Raw genomic sequence first — 25,717 nt, forward strand, 5'->3', positions numbered from 1 at the left:
CAATATCGTGGAGAAAGGCATCAGGCCCCGTTGTCAAAAAACGAATTGGAGGGCCCAATGCCCCGGGGCCCAAAACCACAAATATACGGGGCAATGGAGGAACCCAACAACACCATCAAGGTGGTGCCCAGGACGCATTATCCATTAGATCCCTCATCAGACAGACTAGAGGGAGCGCAGGGTTGGACATCTGTGCCTCTGCCAGAGCAGTATTAACTCCAGAGATGGGAGTTCAAATAATTCCCACAGGAGTAAAAGGACCTCTTCCCCAGGGAACAGTAGGCTTATTATTAGGACGCAGTTCTTCTACACTTAAAGGACTTATGATAAGTCCTGGGGTAATTGATCCCGATTATGAGGGTGAAATAAAAATCATAGCTAGTTCTCCAAGAGGTATATCAGTAATTTCATCAGGAGATAGAATAGCACAGTTATTAATAATACCAAGCCTACATGATAAATTTTCCAGTTGTAATGTAGAGAGAGGTTCCAAGGGATTAGGCTCCACAGGTGTAGATTGGGCTATGCTATCTTTAAATTTAGATTCTCGCCCTATGCTAAAATTAAATATTCAAGGACATGATTTTAATGGACTGCTGGACACAGGCGCTGACCTCAGCATCATATCTCGCCAGGAATGGCCTAAGCATTGGCCATTACAGCAAGCGACCCAAACGCTTAGAGGCCTAGGAGTGGCAACTAATCCCCATAGAAGTGCAATGGTATTAGATTGGAGGGACCCTGAAGGATGTGAAAGAACTATACAGCCCTATGTATTGGACCATCTCCCCATAAATTTATGGGGACGAGACGTCCTAGATCAATTAGGATTGACATTAACAAATAACGTCAATCCTAACGCGCCCACTACTAGGGCAAAACAAGGCTTTAGAAAAGAAAAGAGATTAAGAGATCAAGAACAAGATATAACAGCACCAATTCAAATAGATCAAGAGATAAATAAACATGGATTGGGTTTTCAAAAAGGGCCACTGAGACAATCAAAATTACTTGGAAATCAGAAAGACCAGTGTGGGTTCCTCAGTGGCCCCTAACTAAAGAAAAGATACAAGTAGCCCATGATCTGGTCAAACAGCAATTAGCGGAAGGACATATACAACCTTCCGTATCTCCCCATAATACTCCCATTTTTGTTATTAAAAAGAAATCTGGTAAATGGAGATTATTACAAGATTTGAGAGCCATTAATAATGAGATGGTTATTATGGGACCTGCTCAATCAGGGATTCCCCAATTGTCTGCTCTACCAAAAACCTGGCATATTCTAGCTATAGATATTAAAGATTGTTTCTTCTCAATTCCAATTCATCCCGAGGATAGTCCACATTTTGCATTTACTATCCCTGCACTGAATCATGAAGGTCCTGATCAGAGATATGAATGGAAAGTACTCCCTCAAGGGATGGCTAACAGCCCAACTTTGTGCCAAATTTATGTTGATAAAGCAATCCAGCCACTTAGAAATCAAAACCCTGAACTACAGATATTTCACTATATGGATGATGTGTTAATGGCACATAAAGATAAAAACACATTGCTAGAATGTTATGCCACGCTTACAAACTTATTAAAGAATTATAATCTAGAGATAGCAATAGATAAAGTACAATTAAATCTTCCAATTAATTATTTAGGAGTTCTATTATCCTCAACCATGGTCCGTCCACCAAAAATTCAAATACGAGTAGATCAACTCAAATCACTTAATGACTTTCAAAAGTTATTGGGAGATATAAATTGGATAAGGCCTTATCTAGGCATACCAACAGGAGAATTAGGACCTTTATTTGATATTCTAAAGGGTCCATCAGATCCAAATTCACCCCGCATGTTAACACCTGAAGCTAGAAAGGCATTAAAAATCATTGAAACATATATGGAAAATATGCATTTGGATAGAATTGATATAAGTTTGCCTTTATTATTTATTGTACTACCGACAAAAAATATTCCTACAGGGGTATTTTGGCAAGAAGGTCCATTATTATGGATACATTTATCTTATTCTCCTAATACTATTCTTACTAGATATCCTGAGGCTGTAGGGCAATTAATACTCAAAGGAATAAAAGCAGCAAAAGGAGTGTTTGGGATTTCTCCCAATAAAATTATTACTCCATATACTATGGATCAAATTGATGAGTTAGCTAATGAGTTAAATACTTGGGCAATAATCATGTGTAAATCTAGTGTTGCATTTGATAATCACTTGCCATCTAATCCTTTGTTGTCTTTTTGGTCTAAGCATCCTGTAGTTTTTCCAAAAATGACAAGAAAAACCCCTATCATAAATGCTCCAAATATATTCACTGATGGGTCAAACAATGGTACAGCAGCAGTAGTTACTCCTGATCAAACTTTTACATTTTTAGTACCCAAACAATCAGCTCAAAAGGTAGAGCTTAATGCAGTATTGCAAGCTTTTATGATGTTCAAAGATTCTACATTTAATTTATTTTCTGATAGTCAGTATGTAGTTAATGCTATCGTATCTCTTGAAGATGCTGGTAGGATTTCTCCTTCCTCTACTGTTTTCTCTTTGTTTTCTGCTATACAAAGTCTAATCTGGGATAGAAAGGATCCATTCTTTATAGGACATATCAGAGCACATACAGGATTGCCTGGAGCCCTTAGTTTGGGTAATGAACTAGCAGATAAATCTACACATGACATACATATTTTCTCCACAATAGAAGAAGCTATAAATTTTCATAAAAGGTTCCATGTCAATGCTAATACTTTACAAAAACGTTTTAAAATAACTAAAGAACAAGCCAGACATATAATAAAACAATGTCAAAATTGTGTGACATTTTTGCCACAAGTTAATCTTGGAGTCAATCCTAGAGGACTGATACCTAACCATATTTGGCAGATGGACGTCACACACTTGCCAGAATTTGGAAAATTAAAATATTTACATGTTACAGTTGATACTTCTTCTGGATTTTTGATGGGCTCCCTTCATCCCGGAGAAAAAACTAAAGATGTTATAGCTCATTGCTTACAAAATTTTGCCACTGTGGGTGTTCCTAAACAGTTAAAAACTGATAATGGCCCTGGTTACACTTCCAAGTCTTTTCAACAATTTTGCTCATCATTTGGCATTACTCATATAACAGGAATCCCATACAACCCACAGGGACAAGGCATAGTTGAAAGAGCTCATCAAACTATAAAAATGTACTTATTAAAGCAAAGGGAGGGAATTAGTAAGGGGTATATATCCCCCAAAGATAAACTTAAAATAACCCTTTTTACTCTAAACTTTCTAAATTTGGATTCATCAGGACTTAGTGCTGCGGAAAGACATATGTATCCGAAAAATGTACATAAGCCTAAGGTACTTTGGAAAGATATTCTAACAGGACAATGGAAAGGTCCGGACCCAGTAATAGTCTGGAGTCGGGGCTCCGTCTGTGTTTTTCCACAGGAGGAACAGCAACCAATTTGGATTCCAGAGAGATTAACTAAAACAATTTCTACAGAAAAAGAAGATGATTTGACTCAAATCCATAACAGCTGATATCCAGAGTTCCAGCCTGGCTATTCTTGCATCTGCGACAGTGATTTACCACGGTGCCTTTTTCAATATCTATTTTATTATTTGCATTTTTCCCACATCATAAAGTTCTATTTTATTTTATTTTATTTTATTTTACCTTATATTTTAAGCTCATATAAACCTAGGTTAATGTTTTTCTGATCAGTTTTATTTTTTTTGACTGTGTTTTATTTTATTTTTTTTAACTGTAAAGTTTTTAAACATTGCAATGGAGATTTCACCTAGCTATAGCTACAAGGCCTTTATTTACTATTGTCTTATATGTTCTATGTTATGTATGCACTGTTTTGTGTTGTATGTCTGTATGTGTGTATGTCCATATTTCATTTACAAGGAGCGCTCATGTATAAATAGATACAAGTATTCAAAAAAAAAATTAGTCACGTGACTTATATGGTTTAATTTACTTTAGGTAAACAGCTGTTATTAAATTTTGCTTTTAAAGGTGGTTAACAGATATGTTTGTTTACTTTCACCTTTCCTTTTCATTATATTTCATAATTCTGTTCAGGATAATGTCTCTTTAGCAACATGGCCATAATTCCCATCTCCATCCCAGTGCCGGTGAAGACTAAGACCAAACTACAACTTTTATGATAGCTATCACTATAAACTGTATAAACTGATACATCTATCAAAATAACTCAATAAGACTGCTCAATCAAGGACTTAATTTACTTTGGGAGGAAATGGACATATTGATAGACTCCTCCACTTTGAACTGCTCAATCAAGGACTTAATTTACTTTGGGAGGAAATGGACATATTGATAGACTCCTCCACTTTGAACTGCTTACACAACTTGCCTGGACTATGTATCACCTGTATGCATTGTGCTCTATTTGTTGATACAGCGAACTGGTAGTGCTATATCTTAGCCGATGTGTCACCAGTGTTTCCAAAGGAGCCGTCAATTGGCTTGGTGTCATGGCAATTCTGCGTCTTTCTCCCTTCTGCTAGTGATGGTCTGATTTTGGGGGCCAACAGAGGTGAGGCAAGAACCTCACCCCCCCACTGGTGCATAGGCCTATTACACAGGTATGGCTATATACTGGACCGGTAGTCAGTGACGGGTATGATTCGGTTACAGTGGTATCAACCTAAGCCAGGAGACTGACGCAATAAGGTCAGTTTTCCCATGACGGGTAAGAACCATATGTGAATTGGACATACCTAACAGGCACGGTCCCTAGCCACATTTGCCTGTTGTTTATTTAAACAGTAGGGGGCAGATGTTAGGAGCCACAGCAAAAATATTGATATAGGCACCTTTGGATTTAATGACTGCCAGCCAGCAATTCACATTCATATGGTAATTGGACTCATGCTGTTCAGCTGGGCCCATTTCTAGACTCAGGTTACTCATGTCACTCTTGTAATGGGAGAGTTCCCATTGGTTGGAAAAGGATGGTAGGAGGGTGTTCCGGGGGAAGTGGAAAACCCCCCGGCTCAGGTAGAACACACGTGGTGGACCCACTGGTTAGGGGACGCACACGGCCTCTCACTAAATAAAACTTTGTCTCAGTTTGACTGGCTTGTGTTTTTGTGCCCAACCGGGTTGCAAGATTGCAAGCCCGCGCGCGCGCACTGACAGCTCAGCAGGGAATCGCTCAGCAGGGGTGCGGCAGGCAGGGCTCGGCGATAGAGGCGGCAGGAGCGGAACTCAGCCGACCCGGGGCCGGGCAGCCTGCGGCAGTGTTTTAATCAGCTTTTTTGCTGCTATGACTAAAAGACCTGAAAAGAACAATTTTAAGAAGGAAAAGTTTATTTGGGGGCTCCCAGTTTCAGAGGTCTCAGTTCATAGATGGACAACTTCATTTCTTGGGACACAAGGTGCGGAAGGACATCATGGCAGGAGGGTGTGGTCCAGGAAAGCACAGAACCCAGCATGCAGAAAGAAGGTAAGCGCACTGGAGGACAGGGCCTTCTGACCTGATGCCCGCCAACCACAAGCCCAGGAGGCCCTACACGCCTGGCTTTGCCCACTCCCGTCATAATGAGGCCAAAGCAAAATTTGAGAATTTTCCAAAATATTGTGGCATGAATTTACAAACTTCAAACACGACACATAAATAGATAGGCCTTGATAAGTTTTTAGGGGACTTGAGAGAGAATCTCTTAAAAGCCCATGAAAAGCAGCCAGCCTCTCAAACAACTGACAAAAAACAAAAGAAAAGGGCTGAAAACTCGGAGGGGAACAGCCACCGCCTAGCATAACTGTCTTCCAGGTGAGGTGGCACAGGCTTCGCACTCAGAAGGATATCTAACGTGATTGCAGGGTAGGAGGCTCCTGGGGCAGGGGGCGCAGGGCACGGTGGGTACAGTGGCTGGGCTCACTGTGCTATGGGCTGTGGCGGTAGGGGTTGAAACAAATGGTAACTCCTCAGTGGGACCCTGGGAGGGGGCTGTCCTCACCTCCTGTGGTCCGTGAGATCCTAGGCCTCTGTCCTCTATTCTGCAGTGTCCAAATATTAAGCTCGAGTAATTGAGGCAGAGTGTTTCTGGCATAAAGATTGACCTATGGACAATGCTACAGAATAGGGAGCCCCAAAATGTTTACCCCGTGCTGTGGCTTGATGTACAACCAAGTCATCCTTCAGCGTGGGCACTGAAAAGGGAGGTGGGTTCCGCCTTCAAAAAACGAGCTGTCGTGCCAAATGGGAAGCAGAGGAGACAGGATGGAGCGGCTGATAAACTTAACTCGCTTGACCTCATTAAGGACCAGGGAAATGCAGATCGAAATCACATGGGACACCAATGCCCAGGGGCAGGGCTTTAAAAGATGAAACACGCCTGCGTTGGAGTGGACGCCAAGCTGCAGGAACTCTATCTCCGTTGGAAGTGAGCGCATGCGTGGGTGGGACCTGCGCCTCCAAGATCCGGCAGCTCCGCCTATAGGTGTGTTCCCAGGGACTGCCCGAGCACACCTGCTTTTGGAAACACAGGTAGGAATGCCCAGCACGTCCTCATTCGCAATAGCTACAGCCTGTAAACGTGGATGTAGAGTGGGTCAGTATACCAAGGAACCACAGCCTGGACTCGACGTGTGTGCATCTCACAGCGTAAAGTCCTGTGAGAAGCCAGACACAAAAGCTCAAGTGGAGGACAGGTGCGCTCACAGGAGTGAAAGATGAACGTGCCTCTGAGCTTCCATGCTTGGCGGTGAGCGCGCTCTTGGCGGTGAGCGCGCTCTTGGCGGCTTGGTGCTACAGACAAGGCAAGCGCCCAAGACCTGGAGAGCACAGTATTAGGGCAGAGGTCCGGGTTGATAGAGAGGCCAGCCCTCCCTTTGTGGGTGCTGGCCATGGTGCTAACTAGATGCTGGCATAGGCTTGCTTTACCATGATTCCTTGAGTCGAGCTGTATTAAAGTACATTTTAAAAAGTAATGAAATAGTTAACAATAAAACACAGGCAGGTGAATGACTGATCAGGACATTTCACAGGGAATTCCTGCTAAGACCCTCACGCAGAACCTGTCGGAGTCACTGAGTGGAATTTGTGGCCACACTGAATGGGGTGCATCAAAGCCACTGTCCTGGGAACTGTGGAACTCTGAATGTGAGAAGTCCCCAAGAGCAGCCCACCCCAGGCCAGGCCACTGTCCACTGTCCCCTTGTAAAGGAGCCTACTTATGTGCCAGGCTGGAAGTGACTGGGTCAGGTCTCGCCAATTCCAGCTCTTGAATTGGATCTGAAGAGCCCTGGGCCGTGGCTCCTCTGGGCCTACATCTCCATCTGCCAGCTCTTGCACGGTTCCAGCCCCTGCTGTCCCTCTGGCCACCTCCCTTCTTCCTCCATTATTGATATGAAAGGGAAAATGAACTTTGGATAAAAGTTGTTCACTGCTTTAAGAATTAAATCAAGCTCAAAATCTGAACTAACGAGCAGCACATGTGGGCTGTGATTAGTGAACCGTGGGCTCCCTGGGGTGTGGGCTGTCCATGTGGGGGCCAGCATGCGCTCCCCACAAACTTCCCTGCCTTGGGAAGACCTTTGGACACCCTGGACTGGCCATGGAGCCATTTTAGAGTAAGTGCAATTTTCATGGGTAATTTTATTTCAAAAAGGAAGCATTTTTCTAGCATGGATCTAAATGCAGAAAGCCGTAGTAAGTTGGGCCTAATGATAAGAAATGTGAATAAAATATATAAATGTTTAATTTGGGCTCAGATGAGCCAGATGCAAATTTCCTGTGTCCCCAGGCAGTGCAAATACTGATCGCTTATACGATTGCTTTGAATAAGGGTCAATTTTTGGTTTAAGAAAACATAACTGAACTGTTAAATATTTATGGAACACAGTTGCTGCAGCAGAGGCGAGGGCTGCCCCGAGCAGTTGGCTGCTGAGTCACCGCCGTGGCTTCCACGCTGCACACCCCTTCCTCAGGGTCTCTCTTCTGGCCACTGGAGGGTCGAGGGCTGGACACTGTCGTTTATTATCTCGGGACAAATAGCACCAAATGTGGATTTTCCAGGAATAATGGAGGCTGAACTAAAGGCTCTTGATAACCGAGCTTTTGAATGTACATAGTGCTAATGGCTTCAATTTGTTTGTACAAACTTAGGCTGTGGCCTGTCCTTCCTTTGGCTACAAAGGGGAGATAATGACATTCTCTGCTGGTTCACTCATTAAAACACCATAAATCTGGTAACAGAGGAGAGTGTCAACCACGGGCTGTAAAAGTATTAGGAGGTCTGTCTGCTTGCAGACTGTGAACCAAAGGACAACTCTGCAGTTCTGTGCAGCGGACAAGAGAGTTTGTCCCCCCTTCCTGATGTATTTGGGGAGTCATTTATGTCAGTCTGAAATGTGCATAAGGGGGTCTGATAGTGTATACCTATGTCAGTGTACACAGCATACACACATGTGTGTCCTTCCAATTATATATGCATAATCATCTCTATGAATAGGTATGTTATGGCCATAAGTACAAGGCATGCATTTCAACACATTGTTACACATACACATGTGTACATCTGATTCTACAGGGATGGAGATGTGTGTGTACACACCTGCACACACACGTATGCACCTTTGACTTGGGGCAATAGGGACAGGTGGGGAGATCACCCTACACAGTGATGCCCAGTGGCACCTGCTGTGGAGCGCCCCTATCTTCAGGAGAGCTCAGATCCAAGCCCCACGTAGACTTGCTCAGAATGTGCTCTCCTGGTCCCTGGTGTCCCTTGGCCCTCTGAGCAATCCGTCCTCCTGAGCTGCAGGCACCCCTGCTTTTCTTGCTGGGGCTGACAGTTGTGGGGACAGTGTTCATGATACTTGTTCTTCCTAAAGCAAGACTGTCCTCTCAAATTTAGTGACCTGTTGGGTGAAGACCCACCATTTTTCAGCCCACCATGTTTCAGCATGGACAGTGCTGCGTGTCCATGGTGTGCAGTGGACAGTGCTACATGTCTGCCCTTCCAGGAAGACCGTGAGGGGCAGCACTGCATGGCCCCCAGAGGAGGTTCCCAGCCTGCTGGGTGGGTTTAGACCTCACTGTACCCAGCCTGTGAGGGCCCCGGCTTTATGTCCTGGGCGTCACACTCGTGCTGACCCTCTCTGCCCTTTCTACAGAGGTTGGTGAGACAGGTCTGAGTGGCCATGGTGACGCTCTGCCCTGTGAACACTGACAGCAAGCTGCTCAAGGCCCAGGCTGCCCTGCAGCTCTCGACACAGCCGGGCCTTCTCACGAGTAGCTCGGGGGCCTCCTTGCCTCGGCGTGTGCTTTTAGCCTTCCAGGAGTGTCCCCAGTAAGAGACACAGTTGACTAACCTGCTCCCACTGTGTCCAGGCAAGGCCGCTCCAAAGAGCCTTTGTCACTCCACAATTTTACGTGTGGTTGGCCCAAGTTCTGGCATGCTTGGTGACCTGGGAATCGGGGTGTTCCTGAGGCCCACCATGAGATTGCAGCTCCATCCTTCCTTAGTTCTCAGAGCTCATGGGCCCAGGATGGTACACATGGCTGTCCCTGGGCCACAGATGGGCTCTGTGTCATGGTGAAGGTGCCCTAACTCTCACGGTGCCCCATCTGTATTCTTGGTGCACGTGGTCTGGATGCCTCAGTGCAAGTCTGCCCAGGACTCTTCAATAGAACACTAGGCCAGCGTCCTCGGGGGGCCTGGACTACTGTCCTAGCTCAGGAGCAGCAGGCAGGAAAGGAGCCCCCACCCAGAATGACCATGTGAGCTTTAGCACCTAAGGGAGGGAAGCATCTGGTTTGGATGGTGGGTCAGGAATGTCACCGCTATTGCAACTGCTCATGAGCTATGGGTCTGTCTGCCCAGACACACTCTCCACAGGTGTGGGGACGAAGTGGGTCTTTCTGTGGCCACATGACTGGGGACACTGCTTTTAGAGATGGAGGCGGGGGTGGGGGTGAAGTGCTCTACGGTGCAGCAGGTCAGTCGCCTAGGACGTGGAGGCTTCTACCCCAGAGAGCTGGGGCTGCTCCACTGGGCCCCGACCTCTGCGTCCCTCCCGTCGCATGTACTCATTGTGAAACCTGGGCTCTGAGCATCAGAAACCACCCATGATGCTAGGCCCCGTTTGGTTGGTTCTGCCCTCCTTTCATCCTGCTCCCTCCATGTTCTTTCCAAAAGGTTCAGGTTTTCTCTGCACAGCTATAAAAGGATCTGTTTCCCTGGGATGCAGGCTGGCCTTTCAAGTGAGTTGTGGTTCCGGAGTCCCTGCACCTCTCCTCTGCTCCCAGGCCATGCAGCTCGATGCCCCAGCACACAGGTGGCCTCTCCCCAGAGTGCCCCACCCCTTGGCCTGACTGCGCAGGAGAAGTCTGAGTTTTTGGCAGGACCCAGGATCAAAGCTGACTTCCTTCAGGGACACCACGCTCAGCTGGAGGTTGGCAGTATCAAAGAGCTGGATTTATAAGTCCTGCAGCAACTGGCAAAGTCAGTCCTGTGTTAAAAAGAGTCAGAAAGAGGGGAGGTGCTGCCGAGTGCTGAGTGGCCACAGGTCTGCTTGTGACACGTGCCAAGTGCTCTCAGGAGCCTGTGGAGGCACAAGGTGGAGCCAGATGCGCAGGTAGACCAAGAGCCAGTGGGGACACCTGCAATGTCCAAGCCTCCCTCGAGAGCTTGGAGAAGCACGCTCCCTGCTCATCATGAACAGTTTTAGAAATCATGGTGAATTTCAAAGCTGGGATCAATCTTAGGTGATAGCCACATCATAATGCTGCACAGGGGGTCCTCCTGGTCAGGTCCCTCTCCAGGGAGGCCATGTCATAAGTGCCCAAGCCCCCACCTGATACCAGCTCTGTGGAGATCAGGTGCTGCCCATCTGGGGAAGGTACTGAATCAATGGAAGACAGGAGTGTGTCAGGCCCACAGGTGACTCCCTTTGGTGAGTTTAGTCACTGGGACTTGATTTCAGTGACCTACATGTTTTTAATGCTTTGTTTTGAGATAACGTCAAATTTAAAAAGTTTTGCAGAAAAGTACAGAGTGTTCCTGTCTACTCTTTCCCCAGATTCACCAATTTTTACTATTTTGCCTTGTTAATTTTATTGCCATCTCTGCTTATTTTATTAAGAATCTATAAATCTCTTCTAATGTAAATTCCTGATATGATGTTAACAGAGTATTTTTATAATCCAATCTATTTTTATTAGGTGGGCTAAATTGCTTTAATATTACAATTGACTATGATGCTCATATTGTTTCATCTCTGATCATTAAGAGCCTGTTATATTGTAGACCTAGAATGTCCCCAAAGGCTCATGTGTTGCAGCCTTGGTCCTCAGGACAGCAGGGTTCAGAGATGGGGGTTTTTAGTAAAGAGATTGAATCACAAAAGCTCTGACCTCATCAGTGGATTAATCCATTGCAGGTTCATAATTTTCTGGTTTTATGGGGAGGAGGTGGAGACTGTAGGATGTGGGGCCTAATTGGAGGAAGTAGGGTATTAGAGTGTGCTGTTGGGGACCCTGTGTTGTCCCCAGTCCCTTCCCCTCTCTCTCTGCTTCTGGCTTCCATGAGCTGAGCAGCTCTCCTCTTCGACACCCCTCTGCCAGGTGCTCTGCCTCACCGTAGGCCCAAAACAATGGAGGTAGCCTACCATGACTGAAACCTAGGAAACTATGATTTTTCTCAGGTATTGTAGCCATGGAAGATGACCGATAGAGTCCCTGGAACCTCTCTCCTCTGCACTTTGGCATGCTCCCCACTTTTTTTAGTCATACCATTTTTATTTTCTTGCACAAAAAATATGTTGCAGTCTCAAGGTGTATTTTCCCTGACTCAGCCAGGACTCAGTCACTGTCTGCGGCACTTACTGTTTGTTTAAAGGCCAAGGTCTGTGTACTACATCGCTCATTAATAACACAGTGCCTTTGGTTCCAGTTCTCTCAGCACACCAAACAAGGAAGCATGCACAGCTGTGTGTCTGTCTGCCTTTCTGCTTTTGTCCATGTCTGTATCTAAAGCCATGAGTTCATGCTCCTAACTCCAACTCCATCCAACATGACGATGCCTAACACCCAGCACCATCATGGCACTTAGGATGCTGCCCAGCACACCAGCACAGAAGGTGCTTTCAGACTTGCTGCCCTGCCTTGCTCCACTGTGAAAGCCACCTCCTGGGGACTGCTGCACCCATTCAGTAGCTTCCCACCCTCAGTGACTGGAAAGAGAAGCAAGGTGTGTGAAACAACCACATCTAACCTGAACAATAGTCAGCACAGGACAAAACACTGCGCAAGGTTACATAGCTCATGGCCATTCTGGTGCGTTGAGAAGACAGACCACAGCTCTGAGGGGCCGAGGCAACTAGGACTTGCAATGCAGACTATTGGAGAGTCCAGAGATCTACAGGGGACCACTCAAACCTGTGACTCAATATTATATTGTTATGTTAATCTGTGAGTGTGGGTGAATCGCCACAAGGTTGAAAAAGAGCCACTGGAAAACAAGGGCAGATATCCCCAGAGCTCACATAGCATTGTAGATCTTATGTTCCCACCAGTATGACTGCAAAGACTAGCAGAACATGGGGTACTGTGAAGAGCACTCAGAAGCAGGCAGCCTTAGAAGTAAGAATAAGCCTTCCCCAGATGAAAGTGAGTTCTGTACCCTCTGCAAAAATGCCTCCAAGCATACTTCAAAAGAACCAGCCAGACTGCCAGTAAGTCAACCCAGCACCCAAAGACTCATTCCTAATGCCCGGCATCTAGCTAAAGTACCAGTGACACAAATAGGCATGAAAACAAAACCCTCCAGGAGGATCAGACTCAGATAATCATGTCCAGAAGTGGCAGAGATTATGGGATTGTGGGTATAAACTTTGAAAGATTCCCCCCCTCAACACACTAAAAGAATAGTGAATCTGAAAATGTGGTTGGCCCTCTGTATCCACAGGTACATCCATGGATTCAACCAACTGTGAATCAAAAATATTTTTTTAAAACATGCATGAGTACTGAGCATGTACATTTTTCTTGTCATTATTTTCTGAAAAATTCAGCATGACAACTATTTGCACAGCATTTGCATTGTGTTAGACATTACAAGTAATCTAGAAATAGTTTAAAGTGTATGGGAGGATATGGGTAGGTTATATGCTGATGAGATGATATTTTATTCAGGGAACTTGAGCAACCACAGATTTTAATATCTGTGGGGAGTCCTGGAACCAAATCCCTGAAGATACTGAGGGATGCCTCTGTAACAACAGAAATCAAACAAAATTAATCACAGAGGGAAAAATAAACAGAGTATCAAACCCATGAAAGAATATCAGCTGGTCTAAAGTAAGTGCAATCATTCTATGCAGACAAGAGGGAAGGGTTTCAGAAAAATCATGTGAAGAAATGATAGCAGAATTTTTTTTGAAGTTTGATGAAAGTTATAACTTACAGGTTCAAGAGATCAACACATCTTTAGTAGAAAAAATAATAATAAAACTATGCCAGGTCACGAATTAATCAAATGGTAGAAAGAAGAGTGTAACAAGCATTTTATATAAGAGGAGAATAGAAGCCCATCACATAATTGCACGAGAGGAAAAAAAGATGAGAGATTGACAGCTGACCTTGCCTCAGAAACCCTGTGAGCTAGAGGAAAGTGGAAAGCCCTATAAAACACACAGAGAATGTACCCAAGGAAAACATCTTTCAAATGAGGGGTCCTCTGTTTCTGAGTATGAGGGAGTAGGGCCCCAGAAGTAGCATCCTTTCCAGGAAACCACTATAATTTTGGTGCCCATCACAGGAAGCTCTATCCATGGAAGGAGATTGCTCTGTGGGGGTGGGCAGCGTTGCTAAAGGAGCAAAGGTTGGTGATGCAAGCAAGTCCCCATCCCCCCACCCCCTAGGATCATCCTGGGCCCTATATAGTGATGAATCATGCACAGGAAAGTGCATCTCCCTCGGATAAACCCTAAACTCACTGACCCAGGGGACCAGAGAAGTCAAGCTGAGATGCAGCATATGCTTCAGAGAGTGCAGGAATTTTGGAGGAAGGGTCAGAAAGGGTCTCCTATACCTCTGTTCAGCCAACTATGTATGCTAAGCCTGGAGCAATGTAGCTGAGTCGACCCGTCTCTGAAGAAAGAGTTTAAAGTTCAAAACCAGCAAGGAAATTACCTGGTAAGATCAAAAAAAAAAAAAAATTGGGGGGGGGGCGGAGGGGGGAGGAATTAACAGAATCCAGAAAGTCAACATTTTATACTCATAATTTCCAAAATACAGTCCAAAATTTTATCACATGGAAAACAAACAAACAAAATAAATGGAATGCATTCTCAAGAAAGAGGAAAAGACAAGAAACTTAGCTAGAACCCAGCATGCACAAAATGTTAAGACTGTATTTTAGAGTGTAACTTGACTATTCTCAATAGTAAAGCAGATACCTTTAACCTTCATTTATCCTTTCTCTGATTTTCTATGTGTGGATCTGATTTTCTGTTTGTGGATCTGCTTTTCTGGGTGTGGATCTGATTTTCTGGTCTATGTCATCGTCTTTCTCTTTGAAGAACTTCTTTGAATATTTCCTGCAAAGCAGGCCACTGGCCGTGAATCCCTGGGTTGTTACTTGTCTGGTGAGTCCATTTCTTCCTCCCTTTGGGAGGCTGGTCTCAGGGGATGCAGCTGTCCATGCTGAGGTTCTGCTTATTTGCACTGGACAGTCCCTCCGTGCCCTCCGTGCCCTCCTTGCTCACATGGGGTTGGAGGAGAGGTCGGTGTGTTCTTGTCCTTGTTCCTCTGGAGGGAGGTTCTCCTGCTGACGTCTCCCTAGACTTCTTCTGTGTGTGTGATTCTCTGGAGTTTGAATGTAATGCAGCAAAGTATGCTTTCTGACATTTATCTTGACTGATATTCCTGAGCTTCCTGGATCTGTGGTTGGTGTCTGTTATTATTTTAGAAAATTATCAGCTCTTCTTATTTAAATATTTCTCCCGTTTTTTTCTTACCTTCTCATACTCTCAAGCTACAGACATTCCACCTTTTGTTGTTATTCCACACTTTCTGGCCATTTTCGTCCATCTTCCTCACTGTTTCTTTTCTTTGTCTTTCAGCTTGGAAAGTTTCTACTCATGCGGTGGAGCTTCCCTTGGCTCTGCCCAGGCCGTGGACGGCCCCTCAAGTCTTCTTCTCTGAGACCTGTTGCTTTTGATTTCCAGAACGTCCTTTAGGTCCTTTCCACCGCTCTGCTCCCGTGGCTCATCTGCTCTCACCCACGTTGCGTTCCCCCTTAAAGCCCTGAATGTGTCACTCACAGTTCTTAGGTTCCCTGCCTTCTCATTCACATCTCAGCCATATTGGAGTCTGACTCGGAAGTTTGGTTTGTCTCTTTGGCCCGGGCTTCTGGCCCGTTAGTAAGCCTTGCCATTTTCTGGCTGAAACTCAGAGAGCCCTGGTGAAGGGAACTGGGGAGAGAAGCCTGCAGCGTGAGGTCCTGTCCATCTGGCCAGAGTCAAGTGGTTTGCTGTCTGCTGCAGCCGTCAGTGTCAGAGGCTGAAGTGTCCTCTGGTGTCCTTGCCCTCGCCAGCCCCGTGTCTTGGGGTTTCCCTAAGATTTCCTACACGGGTCTCAGTCCTGCAGTGCTGTGAGCCGGTATCCAGGGGTCCCGCGGGAGCCTGCTGAAGTGGTAGTGAAGCTCAGATCCTGCAGCCTGAGCTGAGGATCATTCCTCCCTGGGTTGTTCAGTGCTGGACTCCGGCAGGGGCCTCCCCTGAGAGGAGACCTTGTCACTAGGGGTTCTGGTCGGGTTTTACAAGGGATGCTCCCTTCCCCGAGGAAGGCAGCTGGGAGCTGTGACCTTCAGTGGACAGCGGTGGAGCTGCTGGAAGAAGTGCTCACAACGGTGCCCCTCCCAGACGCCTCCCGGGATCTCGACTTTCAAACTGGCCGTGTTTTTAATTAAAGAAAATCTCTGAGACAAACATAAAGTCTGGATGGAGAAAAATAAAAAATGAAAATTCCTGTACTAAATTATTAAATTTGTGTGAAAATATTAATGAAATAGTGTGACAGCTATGTGGAAACGAGTGAGAGAATTTGAAGGTATTAGTGGAAATTATGCTAGAGAAATGCAGAGAAATCAGGGCTTTGTGTCTTTTTAAAAGATGAAGCCTAAGTGGTTGGTTAGATTCTCTCAAAAGGTTCAATATACATGTAATTGGATTGCCAGAGGGAAGGAACAGAGAGATCGGCCCAGAAACATGTTTGCAGACACAATGTCTAAACATATTCTGCCTCTGACATAAACCAGAAACACGCTAAATGGACATCAGGAAATAAAACACAGAAGGAAGCCCAGGCTGGAACACATCATCATCTCCCTGCTGAAAACCAGATGTAACAAGCAAATCTTGACAGCAGCAAGAAAAAAACGACATATTACTTTCCAGGTAACTGCGATGCAATTAATGGCTGGCTTCTCGTCAGAAACCAGGTGGGGACAAAGAGGAGAGAGCACCTATGAAGTGCTGGAAAACAAAGTGCAGTTTATGCAGTGTTCTGAAAATCAGCTGTTTCCAGGATTCTGTATCCAGTGAAAACATCAAATAAAGACATTTTTGGAAAAGGAAAGCTAAACGAATCTGCTGCCAGGCAACCTTTGCTTTAAGAAATGCTGACATGAATTATTTGGTCTGAAGGGAACTGCCACTGGATAGAAAGCTGGAGACTCTGTAAAGAATGAAGAACATAAAAATGGTGACTATCCTATGAGCATGGCAAAACCCACAGCACCGAGGACTGCGAACAGTGGACTTTACCATAGGCAACATAGAAAAATTAAACTGAAAGTGAGGGTTCCAGGATGGAAAGCTCACGGTGACAGGTGCATGTGACTGCATTGTAAGTGTGAGGCACGTCCACACTGAGGGGAGAAGACAGTTCACCCTCTGAATCGATGCCACAAACAGTGAGGCTATGCTGCACTCCAGGGTCAGCCCACTTCTCATGGGGGCCGTCCACCTTCTAGACTAGTTTACATGCACACCAGGGTCAATAAGGAAGTGAATGAATCGTAGGCAACGGGGAGCCACGTTCTCAAAGTGAGAAAAGAATGAGCAAGAGGGAAAACTGGAATCGATGCCGTGGGGCTGGAGGAGAGGCAGACACAGGCCATGAACCAGCTCATTTTAATGTGTGTGCAGAGAGACACGGAGCTAGTCAAGGGACACGGAGCCCTCAAAGCATCACTCATGTGTGGAGAACCATTTAGCTGCTGGCTGTTGGGACAACCGGCCGTCCAAGGCTCCCGTGGGTGCTCTTGGCCCATTTCTGCGCGGCAAGTATTTCTGCAGCGGCTGATTTCAAGGGACGGATGTGGTGCTGCTCCACACGCAGTTGGGAACAGATGCGAGCGATTGGCATTTGTGAGCCAGTATGTGTCCCCTCCAGCATATTAGGAAGACAAACCATATTCTGGGCCATAAACGTCTCAATAAATTTGAGAGGATGAAAAAAGCAAAGAGCATATTTTCTGAGTATGAGCAAATTATACACAAAATCAATGGCTGAAATCTCTTGAAAGATAGCCAAATTTTTAGAAATTAGACATTGCTCATGAGTGTGTATGTCAAAGAAGGAAGTTCAAGAAAAATAAAAATATAAGGGGAAGGAATATATTTCAAGTCAATCTGTGAGACTGACATTATCCTAACACCAAAATCAGAATAATACATTATAAATAAAGCCACTAGCCAGTGTTCCTCATGAACATACACGTCAAAATTATCAAGAAAATAGCAAGTTGAATCTAGCACTGTTTCAAAAGGACAGCTCAGCATGATCAAGTGAACTATATCCATTTGATAAAGGAATGGCCAAACGTGGAAAAATCAATCAAGGCAATTCACTAGAACAACAGAGCAGACATGAAAACCATGTGAGTATGTCAATAGATGGAGAATAGGTACTTGACAAGGTTCAATATCCGTTTTTGACAGACCAAAAAAAGAAATTCTCAGAAACTTAGAATGGAACTTCCTTGACCTGCTTAACAGTGTCTATAAACATCCATAGAAAATATTGTAATATATCGAATAATGAAAGACTGCTTCCCACCCTACGTCTTCAGTGCAATATCACGTGACAAAGAAATAAAAAACTAATCGTGTTGTTTGGAAACCAAGGAGTAAAGTCTTTCTAACAATGTAGTATATGATTATTTTTAATATCTTAATGCACCTACCAAAAAAGGTGATAGCATTAATGATTGATTCTAACAAAGTCACAGGGTACTAGGGCAGGCTAAACAAAATAAGTCAATCCAAAAAAAAACAAAGGCCAAGTGTTTTCTCTGATATGTGGATGCTAACTCACAATGGGGGTGGGGCTAGGGAAGAATAAAGTTACTTTGAATTAGGCGGAGGGGTGGGGCAGGGGGTGGGAAGGATAGTAGAATGAATCAGACTGTATTACCCTATGTACATATATGACTACACAACCAGTGTGATTCCACATCATGTACAACCGGAAGAATGAGAAGTTATCCTCCATTTATGTATGATGTGTCAAAGTGCATTCTACTGTCATGTGTAACTAATCAGAACAAACAAATAAGTCAAGCTTATACACTCACCAAAAAATAGCTGTGCTTTTGATATTTTATATATAAATAATTCAAAGTTAAACTTCAGAGATTCTATTTAGTAGAGGATACAGAAATGAAATAAAAATGAATAAAAAGATGTTTACATTAAACCTTCACATACCCACCCACCTACTACCCCAAATATGAAATATTTAAGAATGTCTCTAGCAACATATATACAAGAATTAGGCTGAAAATGATAAATGCTCTTTAAAAAAAAATCACAAGACCTAAATAAGTAGAAAAAACCCAACATATGCCTATCACAGGAGGCTGAATATTGCTAAGAGGCTAGTTCTTCCCACATTGATCTGCAGATCCACAGAAGCCAGTTAGGCTTCATTTCCTACAGCTTCTGAGGAAATGCAAAGGATTTACACAGTTTTTAAAAACAGTAGGACGAAATTAGAGGACTCATCCCACCTGGTTTCCAGATTGATACGTGAAGCCACTGGAGCATGTGCTGGTGTGGGATGGGGGGCTCGGAAGGGCAGAAGCCGGCACAGAGATGCACACACACACAGCGGGCTGACTGACCCTCACCAGAGGTGGCCACGCAACTGCCCGGGAGAGTGGGGTCTGACAGCACATGGCGGCACGGTGAGTGCGTGAACACCACAAGCAGACTGGGTACAGCGCGGGAATCGTCTTCAGCCACAAGATGAGCAAGCTGGGGCCATACCTTGCACAGTCCCAGGAATGTGGTGCTGACTGAACAACGACGTGCTTGTCAAAACTCCTTGAATTTCACACTTAAAATGGGTGAATTTAGTTGAATGTAAATCATGCCTCAATATAAGCAATTAAAATATTAAGCAAAAAAATCCAAACAAAAACCTGGGGAGGTGGTCATCCTAATCCCCTGGGGCATCAGCTGGGTCGTGGCAGGGAGTCTCTGCATGAGGTCACCTTTGCTTGTCATTCTCCTCCTTGGCCTGAACTGGAGAATGTGAGGGCTCACAGCTCCGGCTCCCTGGGGTTGGCTGGTGCAAAGATGGTGCATTCTCCACCTGTTGGCCCTGGGATCCCGTTAAGGACCACAGCTCTGCTTTCCTATGGGTTCTCTGAATCAGCTGGGCACGCTCCTGTTCAGACACTGCAGACAGGGCCCGGGCAGTGCAGGTGGATGTTTGGGTTGCCTGGTGGGGAGCAGCATCTCTTCCCTCTCTGCTACCTGTGGCCCGTGTCCGTGCCCTTCTCGACAGCAGCACCAGGCTAATTGCTCTTTTCCCTCTTGACCACAGTGCTCCATTGTCATCGATCCCTTGTGCTGTCTTTTCTCATTAATTGGACAATCAGTTCTCTATGCCCGGACCTCCAGCTGCAAGAGCCATGGTGGCTGCAGTCAGGTGAGCTGCACACAGAGGCTTCTGGATGGCCAGTCTGGGCTCCTGTGGACTCTGGATTTGTCAAGAATATGTTGTGTGTGTGTATGTGGTGTGTGTGTGTGTGTGTGTGTGTGTGTGTGTGGTGTGTGTGTGTGTGTTGTGTGTGTGTGTGTGGGTGTGAGTGTGTCTGTATAGACACATGTGTATGCACATGAAAACGAACCTTCTGAGACCTACTGCAGGTTCTTCCAAGTCTTTCTCTCTTTTAAGTCCATAATAACTCTTTCTGCAGGATGGTACCAGTGTCTGCATATACCTGCAAACTGAGGACTGGCAGGGTCTAGCACCTGGCCTGAAGCCGCTCACCTGGCCAGATCCCCGTGTTGAGGCTCCAGGGCCTGCGTGCCTCCCCACAGCTTGTCCAGTGTGTGTGCGTGTGCCCCTGGCTGGCCTCACCCCCACTGAGTGGCTCCCCTCCCGCCAGCCCGCTGCCCTCCTGTTGTTCTGGGAGTGGCCCCTGGGGTTGCATGCTCCCAGCCAGGCTCCCTCCCGCAGTGTCAGCGCCTCCGCCCCACTCCCCACCTGCCACCTTTTCACATTCCCACACTGACGTCCTGTTTACCGTCTGTTTCACCACTTGAAGGTAGGCTTCCAGAGGACAGGACTCTGTGCTCTCTGTGGCAGGTTCTCCAGTTCCCTCCTGGAGTCAGCGTGGTGGGAAGAGGTGCTTCCTGAAGGTGTCCGTGGTCAGCCTCCTGTCCCTGGTCCTAACACGTGCTCCTGAGTTGTGTTCTGAAGACTGGGATTTCAGATGGGCTGGGACCGAGTTCTGAAAGAACCTGTCATACAGGGAAGATCCCATGTGGGGCTTCAACGAGTAGTCCCTGAAATAGTTAGGCATGGGAGGTCCTTCAGCTGAAAGGGGCTGTTCCTTCCCTGCTGCATGTCCCCTTCTTAGCACCCTGAGCAGGGTCTGAGATCACCAGGCTGTGTCTCTCTTACTAAAGTCAGCCAGGCGGACGACCACATGGGCGCTGTGACTAGCTGGAGCTGGGTCCTCCTGGAGGCCGGCAGGGAGGCCTGGCTGGAGGGCCTGGGGCAGCCTGAAGGAGGCCAGCTGGCCCGCCCTCAGTCCTGGGGAGTGTCTGGGTGTTTCCTGTGCCACCAGAGGGAGGCAAAGGGGCCTAGATCCGCAGGAAAGACCCACAGAACCCTCGGGGCTTGCGGAAGAGGTATATGGTGAACCCTGCAGCTGGGGACCACCTGCCCAGGGTGGGAAGGAGCTGCAACCAGGGGCCAGCAAGGGCAGGTACTGAGGACTCCACACGGTGGCAGGGGTGGAGCTGGGACCCAGGTATCTCCAGGAAAAGGCAGCAGTCTCGAGTCAGATCAAGTAGAATCTTGAGTCGGTTCTGCAGATCAGCTGAAGAGACTGAACTTTAAGTGGAAAAGGAGAAAGTTCACCTTGAATGGCAGGATGCAGGTACGTCCTGGGACATGAAGGCATGCACTGCAGCACATTCAGGTGGTGAGAAACACAAGTATATCCTGCACACTAGCCGTCCGTGGCTCTGGACCCGACTAGAGCTGCTGATTCCACAGGTGCTTCCTGCAGCTACCGAGAGGCATTGCTGTGGCCTGAGCTGAGAGTCAGATTCCAGCACATTCAGTGGCCCTACCTCCAGAGGAAGTTCCCACACTGCCCTCCAGCTGCTCCCAGTCTGCAGATGGAGCCCAGCCTGAGCAGATGGGCTGCAGAGGTCTGCTTCTTCTCATCAAAAGTTAGGCTGCTGAAGATCAGAACTGCTTTGATCAAGTGCCATCATCCTGTGGAAGGAGAGGAGGGTTTAATTGAACAACTCAGCCCGGCAGGTGAGCTATCGATTTTATGTAATGCAGAGAAGCAGGGCAGCGGCATCAGAGAGATGCTCCTCCCACAGGCCAAAAGAGGTGCATCCCAACGGTGGGTCTGGGCAGAAAAGCCAGCTATTCCAGAATCTGCTTCAGTAACTTCATGTAATGTTAGTCAATTAATAGTTCTCGGTTCCCTCCTGTGGGTCAGGGCAACAGGGTTGCAAGTGAGAGGGGGCGGGAGGGGGGACTGAGGATGTGCGGGGAGCAGGCGGGAGCTGGGGCCCGAGGACACTGGGACAGTGCTTTGAGAGGCTCTGCCCTGCAGAAGGCGCAGTCCACAGAGTGTACAATTCCTTTAAGAATAAATGAACTCGGGGCTTCTTGCGCATCTCTGGATGATGGGAAAGGAGGAGTAAGGGGCTTTGGGACATGGGTGGGGACCCTCTGCAGAGGCTGAGCTGGGATGCCACCCTACTTTGTGAGAGTTTGGCAAGTGGTTAGAGGAGACTTGCGCTCTTTTTTGACTGTTAAAACCTGGCTTTACTAACAATGGGCTCAGTGTTTCCAACGTCCAGAACCTAGCTCCTGGGGATGGTTGATGGCAAGCGTTCCCAGGTGTGCTGCAGAATTGCAGGGAGCCTGCTTCACAAGTTCCTGGGACTCCCTGCCAGAGGACACCTGTGCAAGCAGAGTTCACTTTCACCCACCCATGTGGTTATGGCTTTATTTCTTCATGAACAGCCATCTGTGTCCTTCAAAGTGAAAGGGGCCTCCTAAGGTAGGGGCTTTGGGCTCAGTGAGTTCCCCTCCTGTGGTGCTATCCAACCTGGAGGGAGGTGTTGGGCCTCCTGGGATGCCAGCAGCATATTCAGGCAGGTAATAAGGTGAGTTCCCCAGGTGCTGTGAGCAGCAGGGCTGTGTGAACAGCCATCATGGCGGGTGGCACCTGTGGTTAACTCTCAGGAAAGGGTGGGGATTGCTGATCCAAGCATTTGCTCCATCTAAGACACAGACGCAGGATTCAAACCCCAGCGTCTTGGGGAATTTTTAGAACCTACAGGTGTTGGTTGCTGTTTGTTGTCCAGGTACAACTGGGAGAGTGGTCACAACCAGCTCCTGACTCCGGTCCCCCAGGGCCAGGAAGAGTACCCTCTGACATCAGGCCTTTCTTCCTGACCAGGGCACAAACAGGTCACTCGTGTCTGCTGAGCCCTGAAGGGGACATCCCCAGAGCCACTACAGTGTGCAGCACAGAGTCCAGAAGAACAACCCAAAAGGAGTCGCCCAGCCCGCAGCTGGGCTCCCCAATGAGGAGCAACCAGGTACAGATGGCGGCTACATCCCGCAGGTGCACTGCCCCTCGTGTCCTGATGACCGGGCCCACTGGTGTTAAGAGCAACAGAACTGCTTCTCGGAAGGTCGTCCTGTGGATCCTGCTAGGTCAAAGACAGGGTTGGAAACTTATTAAAAGGAGAAAGTGTCCCAGTGTCTATCATATGGCCCATGGATTAGTTTTTGCAATGACTTGGAAGAAAATACAGAGGAAACCCAGACACAAAGCATCCTTAATGGGCCCTCTCTGGTCTTCCTTTCAAGTCACAGACACTGCCAGGACCTAAGCATGTTTGCAGTGAGGTCTTTTTTTTTTTTTTTTTTTTTAAGAAAGAGAGAGGAGAGAGAGAGAGGAGAGAGAGAGAGAGAGAGAGAGAGAGAGAGAGAGAGAGAGAGAGAGAGAGAAGAGAGAGAGAGAAAAGTTTTTTTAATATTTATTTTTTAGTTTTCGGTGGACACAACATCTTTATTTTATTTTATGGGGTGCTGAGGATCGAACCCAGCGCCCTGTGCATGCCAGGCGAGTGCGTTACCGCTTGAGCCACATCCCCAGCCCAGCAGTGAGGTCTTACCAAGAAAGCCCGGGTGCTGCCAAACCCAAGGTGGCCTGCTGGATGCAGACTGGACGCTGGGCCACCCAAGCCTCTTCTCCCAGCCCTGCCCAACCAGTCCAGAGCAGAGAGTGGACACACACCCTGTCATCTCCCCAGGAGGGTTGCTAGGTCAGAGTTTATCTCGGGAAAGGGACGCGTGTACCACACCTGAGAGGCCATCACACCCGAGAGCCATCATCAGATCAGAGCTTATCTGCTAATGTCACTTTCACTGAAGCAGATTGATATCCATCACCTGAGGAATTACAAAAACCTCAAAGGACAGATGCTCAGAGGACCCTCGGTGGGAGGTGTGAGGAAGAAATGAGAACTGACCGCTGAGGCCTGGGAACGCTGGCTTGCACCTTGGGTGAAGCAGTGTGTGGTCACACGGCAGTGCCCCCCTGAGCTGTCTGCCCTGAGCTGTGCAGGTGTGGCCCACAGGAGAGACGGCGCCCGGCTGATTCCTCTCGATGAGCCTGTGCCTGGTGCTGGGACACTTGGCCTCTCCCGGGAGTTCTGCTTGAGGTCTCCCCGACTTGTCAACCTGGTGAAGGCGTTGCCCCTCCCACTGGCTTGACAAGGTCACAGTGAGGACGAAAGTGTTTGGCAAGGCCGCACTTGTGGGAAACTGAAATCACGAGACTCTTTTTATGTAATTGGGACTTTTTATTTTATACGCATAAATCTAACAGAAGGCATGGGTATACTTATTGCTAAACCAAATGAAATTCTAGATGGCCAAGGATATAACAGGTGGTTCATGACTTAAAAGGCTGTTTTACTATCTCCCAGGACATTGAGGACAAAGCAGAACGTCAGCCATCATTCTGGGAAATGTTACAGGAACTCTGGGCACCACAATTGATCATATCAACTAAGAATCCAAATTCATATCCTCAGTCTCTCAAAGAGCCTAAGCAGATAGTGATCATGCCTGTTGCACGAAGCCTACCATAAGAGCCTATTTGATTAAGGATGGGTTGTGGTAGTCATCTAGGGGAAAAGGCTAATAAAAATACATTTCCCTTCTAACCGACCCTCCTGTACTTTACCCAGGGATTATGATAAGCCTAGTTAATGTTAGCAGCAGGAGGATTGACGTGCAGAGCTGCCCCTAGTCTAAGATTAGTGAGGAACTGGTGTACTTTGACAAGGAACAAGGGAACTCTGGGAGAAGGCAGCTCAACCAGTTTTATGAGAACAAATGTAGGCATTTTTAGATGCTTTTAGAATATGAGATTGTGATAAGGGGACTTCTAGATGGCATCCGAGATTAGAAATAAAGTACAGGTGTGCTTAAACTTAAAGGTGAATGACAGGTTAGGAGACATACGGTCTGGTTACATAGTTTGCATCTGTTAAACCAGGAAATGCTACGACCTGGGAGAATCCGGAGATTGTAAATTGATGACGCATTTTACTAATGATCTGTATCCATAATGATGAGGAAAAGCAGAAAAAAAGGAGACAGAGAGAAAGCAGTTTAGAGCTCGCTCTCTGGAGGTTGCTCCAATGGACAACTCCTCATCTCATCCCTTGCGTCGACGCCACTCATCCTTCAAGACCCCCTGGGTCCCTCTGGGGCAGGACCCTGGCATCAACCGTGTTCTGTTTGCACAATAAAACCTAAATAATTTCCAGTTTGATCTGAGTTCATTTATTTTTTGATTAAGTTTATTTTCCAACTGATACATGGAACCTAAAACTCGTACGTTTGAATGGCGCGCCACGTGACTGGCTTACTTGGGAAACTGGGAGGCACGACTGTCTTTCCTGGTGACAGAGGACATTGGTGAACCTGGAGTGAGGACATTATGAAGTTCCCTGGAGCAGCGCCAGGCTCTCCTGTGGCCTCTCTCCTCCCGCGGGGTCAGACGAGACCCACAGGGGTGTGGAGGGAGGAAGCAGGGCAGAGGAGGCGGTTTCCTCGCAGCCTGCCACTCACCTCCTCCAGCCACAGGCTT

This window comes from Urocitellus parryii, chromosome 5 (genome assembly GCF_045843805.1).
Source record: "Urocitellus parryii isolate mUroPar1 chromosome 5, mUroPar1.hap1, whole genome shotgun sequence".
Classification (NCBI taxonomy): Eukaryota; Metazoa; Chordata; class Mammalia; order Rodentia; family Sciuridae; genus Urocitellus; species Urocitellus parryii.